Raw genomic sequence first — 6,903 nt, forward strand, 5'->3', positions numbered from 1 at the left:
TTTTTGGGATAATAAATGGTCACGTGTCTAGTGACTCACTTAGTGTGGAAAATCCATTAAATTTTGTGGAAAGTACCATTCTTCTGCATTTCCAATTTCTGCATCTTTATATAAACTGTTTCTCTTTTATTCTAGGATTTAGTATTTATTTTATTTTAGGGCTAGCCCTTACTGAGTAAGAACAAATTAAATTTCCCACTGCTACAAGTCACCAAAAATCACTTACCTGCCAAGAACTTCAAATTTAATATACATTTATTTTGAGAGATATGAAAAAGCTGTCAGGATAGCAGTTCTCAAAGAAGCATATTCAAATAGCAGGTGTAGTTTCCAGGCAGCTTTACCCAGTTTAATTCCAAGTCACATGTTTCTACTGCCTGGTTTGACTCAGAGTTTCAAATACCAGCATAAGTAATTTGAAATCCTGCTGGATACATTATATTTTTTCTTTTGTTTTCTTTGTGTCCTCGTATAGAATGTTCTTCCATGGCAGCTCACAAATGTTGAATTCAGGTATCTGTGGTTCATGTTTCCTGTCCATCCCTGTCCTTGTCCAAGCTGGAGGGGCTGCCTGAGCTGTCTTACTGCACAGTCAGTGGTGTCAGCGAGGGGCACAGTCTGCATAACTGTGGTGGGATCTGGGAGTTTGGAAGCCATGCTGAGCTAAACTGCTGCCTCAGGGCACCACAGATGGACCTGCAGAGCTGACTGGCACTGAGAAATGTGAGCCAGGGTGTCGCCCTGAAAACTCAGCTTCTGAGCTTGCTAACATAGTTTTCTAAGGACTTTCCCAGGACAGTAACTGTAAACATAGATATGTGTACATTCTTTCTGTTACACGTCTTGTGATGGCCATTTCTCATGGCCAGTGCAGTGAGAAAGTGTTACCCTGACCATCCAATCCCTGGCCATGGTAAGAAGTCTATAAATCCTGGGAGGAAAAATAAACTCTCTCTTCCTTTCACCACACCTCGACCTGTGTCCGTGTGATCTATTCATCTTCAGCGGCAACACCAGGGGGAGCAAGTTTGGAGACAGGTGAGCTGAGAGATGCTTGTACAAAGGCTGCCATGAAAAAGAAGGATGATGCTTATGTTTGTTGTGTGATTCTGCCTCATTGCCTCACAACAGAAGACAGACAAACATCTTGGTGTTTGTATAGCAGAATGGTACCCACAAAGCACCTTCTAAGCCGGCAACATGTGCGAACACATGTGCCCACGTGCAATATGGAAGACAGTATGTTAGATATGGGGGCTGCAGAGCAATGTTGGTAAATACCACTCAGGGTGGAAATAGAGCTCAGTGTAGGAGAAGTGTGGAGGCGTCTCAAAACCAGGAACTGTTGAGTTTTGGGGAAGAGCTTGCTTTTTGTTTGACCTAAGCATATACCAACCTGATTTGTCAGCCCACTTGTTTCCCAAGACAGGCCTTTTTGAAGGAAAAAGAATGTTTTAGTGAGATAAGAAAGCTGCCCAGAATAATCTTCCCCAACTTCCCACCAAGGACTTGGTGACTATTGCTGGAGGTACTGTATTTTTACACATGCACAGAGATACTGTGAGACTTAAGGGAAAAAATTGCCTTGACTGTCTCTATTCTAGAAGATGCTGTACTATAACAGATTTGCAACACAAAGGATGGGAGTAAAGTACCCCATCTTAGCTGTTTGCTTGGGCAGCTAAGGATTGCATTTCAGGGAACAAAAAATAGAAACTAAAACAAGCAAAACAAAACAAACAAACAAAAAACTGAAACAGAACACACACAAAAAAAAAAAAACCACAACCAAAAAAAACCAAAAGAAAAGAATAGAACGAAGGAATCAAAAAAAAACAGTGACAAGGATTTAACCATCCAGTACTAAAAATCTGATTACATGGCAAGAACAGTGTAGCAATTATATACGGTGCATAATGTTGTCTCCCAATCTGCTGAACCTATGTGCTTCAGACATTACTCATCATGTTTAAAGTCTTCGGATTTGTCTGTCATTCATAAGTCACTGCTTTGTAAATACTGACAGCAAATGACTTGAGAAAAGGATAATTCATTTCAGCTATTTTAATTACTACTGGGGGCTGTGGGAGGAGAAGGATATAGTGCTGAAGGTAGTCTTGCCCCTGATAAATTGCAGCTGTGTTGATTACCAAAGAATGGGAACAGCCTTGTCCTCACAGCTGTGTTATAGAAGTTATAGAGTTATAGAAGAGTAGGGTTAGTTGGTCAAGGAGGAGTTGGAGTCAGTTGGCCGTGCTGTGAGGAGGACCAAGTGTGCTGGATGCTGTAGTTGGGCTGAGATGGTCTGCTACCCCAGTCCTGCTTTAGGATTTATCTGTAGCATGGATTTTTGGGGATGCTGTCTCAAAACAGTGCTTCCACTGATGGACTTTAAAGGTAGTATGATGATGGCCAATAAGATGAAGTGCACTATGGAATCAGAAGTGTTTAAATATGCTAGGTATGGGTACAGTAAAAATACTAGGATGAAGTTTTTTAAGGATATGCTTTGTATTGTATCTGCTCCAGCAATGACATCTGCTAGACCTCGATGTGTGTGTAACAAACCCATTGGGCAATGGATGGGGGGAGCAGAGCTCTGCAGGACTAGAGAGCAGCAAGGGAAGCCGCAGAAGGGGTCTGGACCCGAATTTGGCACCCAGAGCTGATGCTCCAGGTAAGCCACAGGAAATGTAGACTGGCGAAGCTTCTGATATCTGGAACATTTATCCAGGTGAGCTGTTGGTTATAGGAAAATGGTAATTAGATGTGAGAGTTGCCCTAGGTGCGCAACGCTCACAGCAAGACCCCTGTCTTGCGGTGGGAGTTGATACCTAGATGGGCACTGAACCTTTTAATAACTCAGAGTTACAGGCCAGGTGGGATTCTTTGGTTTTGGCACAGACTCAGACTGAGCAAGATCAAATGCTTGAAGCCAAATTATAAGAGTCTAACAGATCAGTTTTGGAACTGGAAGCACTGTTTTGAAACAGTATCCCCAAAAATCCGTGCTACAGATAAATCCTAAAGCAGGACTGGGGTGGTAGATGGACTCTCGGCACGCATCTCAGCCCTGCTATGGCATCCAACACACTTGGTCCTCCTCACAGCATGGCCAACTGACTCCAACTCCTGACCAACTAACCCACTCTTCCATAACTCCCATCCTTGTTGGACACAGCTGTGAGGACAAGGCTGTTCCCACTCTTTGGTAATCAACACAGCTGCAATTTATCAGGACAAGACCACCTTCAGCACTATCTCTATCCTTCTCCTCCCACAAGGGGTTTGGAAATATCCTTTATATAAAATAAAGAAACAGCAGCAGCAATAGAAACACAGTTTGTTGCTTATTCTTCCTTTGTGTTTTTTTTCTGTTGAACTAAGAATTAAAATCTGTGCAATCTTGTCCAAAATTCTTTGCAGCAGTATTATGCCTTTATTCTTCTTGATGAAAAGTCCTCTGCAGAGCTTGTTCTTTAGCACCTCTCTTCTACGTATTTGCCAATGAAAGAGTTACTTTCCATAGCCTTATTTATTTACCAGAATCACAGGATTTAGGAGATAATAATGTTTTTCCATTGAAATTTGCCCCCACAACTTGCAGATACCCTATAAGAATGTGCAGTAAGGAACTATTTTTGTGTGAGAAAATAGCTCAAAATAACATTCCATCCCAGCTGTCTCATGCTGTCTCCTGAACATACACTTTTCTTTTTTGGCATAACAGCACAGATGAGTTACAATGAAATAATCAGGGTGTGACTTTGCAAGGTAACTACTGCATCTCAAAACCACTGGCTTACATGTTTTCACACATTGTTAATACCAGGAAGTGTTCTGTCTCTTTCTCCCTTCAGGATGATTACCAGCCATTTTGAAAAAAATAATAGTGAAGAGAATAATATGGGTAGGACCTTATTGCTTTACTTGGTCTTAAAACGTTGAAACCTTCTAGCGAATCTGCATTGGAATTAATTTCAGTGAAGTTATACAAAGGTACTTATACTGTTATATTTTTCTTCTAGGAATATGGGAAGTACTGGACTAGGACAAGTAACACTACAAACTGGAACATTGCTTTTCAAGTTTCACCCAGGTTAGCCTAGGTGGCTTATGTTAGCCTCACTTTGAAGAGAGAAACCTTGAGGAGGCCAAAAGTTGGTCTGCAGCTGCACACTTGTGGTAATTGTGTTACCATTCATCACTTGCAAGTGCATTTTACAGTGTTTACTTCACACAGATAAACTAGCAGAGCCCTAAGCCTTTGGCACAAATACAGTTATGCCAGCAGACATTATTGAGAGGCAGCTTTTGAACATTTTGGTTGCATTTGTTACTATAAAATGTTTCTAATTATACAGAAAGATATCCACTTGCAAATGAATTTAATAAAAACTGTAGTGCTTGTATGGCTGTTTGCAGTCTACCTGTGCTGGGAGTTCAGCATTCTGCATTTGGTGGGTAGAAGCCAATGGCTCTGCAGATATTAGTCCCTGATCAAGTAGTCAGTTTTACTGGTGGATTAACAATTCCTTCTCCTAGCGAGAACTGTAAACAAACATGGACATATTTGATTCTCATGAAACAATGTTCACTTGTTCCAGCTCAGAAATTGGTGAGTGCTGGCAGGGTAGCAGGTGTTAGACAATGCTGCTGCAGGCTGCCTCCAGCCAATTTCCATCAAGCTCAAATGAGCGTGTTGTTCAAGCCTGCATATATTCGGCAAACTTTAAAAATTGCAGCATATTTCTAAATGCAACAAACAACTTGAAGGTGCACATAAATTGTCAGAGCTGGTGAAGGTGATGATCTTGCCCACCTTCCCATGCTCCCCATCTTGCCTGGTGCTAACACAAGTCCCCATGTGCCCACACAGCCACTCTGCATTTTCCTTTCTCTGTTTTCCTCTCAGATAGATAGACTAGGTTTACCCTGTGACCAGCCAGACACTGATGCTGGCATAAGAATGCTGATGGAAAAAATGAGGAGGGGGAAAATGTCCAGCTTTCCATTCAGCTCTCTATTGTCAATGAAAAAGTGAAAGACCAGAAAAAATGCAGATGTTGGCCTTGGTCACCAGTTGCTGTCTTGGTGTGGGCCAGCCCTGGGATGAGTACAGTCCTAATATACTGGAAGAGCATATGACAATATATGCAGGTATTGCCAGCTAAAAATAACTCTTCATGGCAGCTTCACTTGTGTTTTTTTCCTGTCACCCTTCCTTTTGCAAGCTGCCACTCTTGCTTTCCCGTTGCTCTGCTGCTGCAGTGTTCATCTCACCTGTGCCACAGTGTGCTGTGAAATAACCTGCCAGGCTGCTGCTTGGGCTGTGCTCCCTGCCAGCACAAAACTCACAAGGCTTTGCTGAGTTGGAAAACCTTTGCATACTCAATTCTTTGTTTCACTGTTATGGGCAGGTTGCAAAAGATGTGAAGAAATCAGTCTGGAAAAATACACTGAATTATAGTTTGGTAGCCAAATTCAGCTAATGAGTCTGGTTGCTTTTATGCTTGTAAAAACTGCCTTCTCAGTTCCTTTTGGTTTTGTCTGTTGCAAGTAGATCTCTCATGTTGCATAAGAAAGTCACATGGAACTTCATAAAGTTATTCCATGAGGTCACATGAGTCATCTTCTTTTGAAACAGCTTAGACTGAACATCTGAGGTAAGTGAAATAAATCATGTGACAGATCACTCACGTTCATTTGCTTTTTTCATAGAAGAAAAAACCAAATATTTTTAAGGTGTAAACACATTTTCAAACAGTCATTACTTCACTGATTTGAAAGTTTGGTAACTTCAAATGGCTTCTGACATCATGGCTTCACTCATGACACAGGGCTAATAACAGTTAATTCCAATCACTAAGCCTGTAGTTGCAGCCTGTAATTGCAACTCAGATGACTTGGAGCACATTACAGTAAGAGGTAACTGAGACCTTCATACAAATTTCAAAGTCCTTAACTAAAGTCATATTCAAAAATTAAAACCTATGCACTGTATAGAGACAAGTGTAGTTGTAATTGTATAATCTTGTTATGCTGTGTATATTTTGTAACTGTGTCTTAGTTTAGGGCAAATTAGGAAGGAAAACTCCAAATGGGGATTTCCCCAGGGAAATGCCCCTCCCCACTAACTGGTCCGGGAAAAGAAAAAAAATTCCTTAGAGAGAAGTGGAAAAAGCTGTTTATTTAACAGAAATTGAGTAATATTAAATAATAAAACCTCTTGCTGTTCGATGGGATGGCAAGTCTAGGAAGAAAAGTCCTTTTCATGTGGTGTAGCTCGGCTCGCTCAGTCCCTTATCAGTCCCTCCGGCGCTGGAAAGTGCCGAGGCCCAGGCCCCGGTGGGCCACAGGCGTGAGCTCCCGGGGTTTGGCTGGGTGTTGAGTCCAGAGCAGGCTTGCACAGATCCAAGAAAATTGGGAAAAAAACAAACAAAGGTCCAGTGAACTCCTCTGCCTCAGCTAGCTAAAACTAACTAAAAGCCAGAGAGAAGCTCTGTCCCGCTGTCTGTCCGTGCTGCAGACACCACAGTCCAGGAGCGAGATGTGTGGGAGTGATGTTTTTCCTTAACACAAACTGCGCGCTTCTTCTTCCCCCTCTCTTGCTCTCAAAGCCAGTCTTAAAGGTGCAGAACTTAATATATAACATAAACCAGACGATTGGGGATACCAGTATCATAAAGTCACCCCAGGACAAACTGTAAAATGCAGTTGGAAATACAAAGAGCAGATGTAAAACAAAACAGGTCAACTTCAGTGATGGAGATTGAAATAGGTAGATGAGAGATTGCCTATGAAGTAGTAAAGGTAGGCAAGGGTCAATGTGTTCTCCAGAGCTTTATAGCTTTAGAATTAAACCATAAAGCTTCTGTTTCCAGGACTACCCAGTGGAGACTC

At 41.8% G+C, this 6,903-nt stretch overlaps 1 long non-coding RNA gene across 1 annotated transcript; it reads left to right on the plus strand.

Moving 5' to 3' along the window:
• The first annotated feature begins 2,246 nt into the window (after positions 1–2,246).
• LOC148184459 (uncharacterized) lies at positions 2,247–4,300 on the plus strand. The gene is made up of 3 exons (XR_015772435.1): positions 2,247–2,397; positions 2,530–2,677; positions 4,029–4,300. It is a non-coding gene; the product is annotated as an uncharacterized LOC148184459 (long non-coding RNA).
• Positions 4,301–6,903: the final 2,603 nt, after the last annotated feature.

This window comes from Pseudopodoces humilis, chromosome 4 (genome assembly GCF_049639895.1).
Source record: "Pseudopodoces humilis isolate 2021_Gansu_Grassland_sample_001 chromosome 4, ASM4963989v1, whole genome shotgun sequence".
NCBI classification, from domain to species: domain Eukaryota; kingdom Metazoa; phylum Chordata; class Aves; order Passeriformes; family Paridae; genus Pseudopodoces; species Pseudopodoces humilis.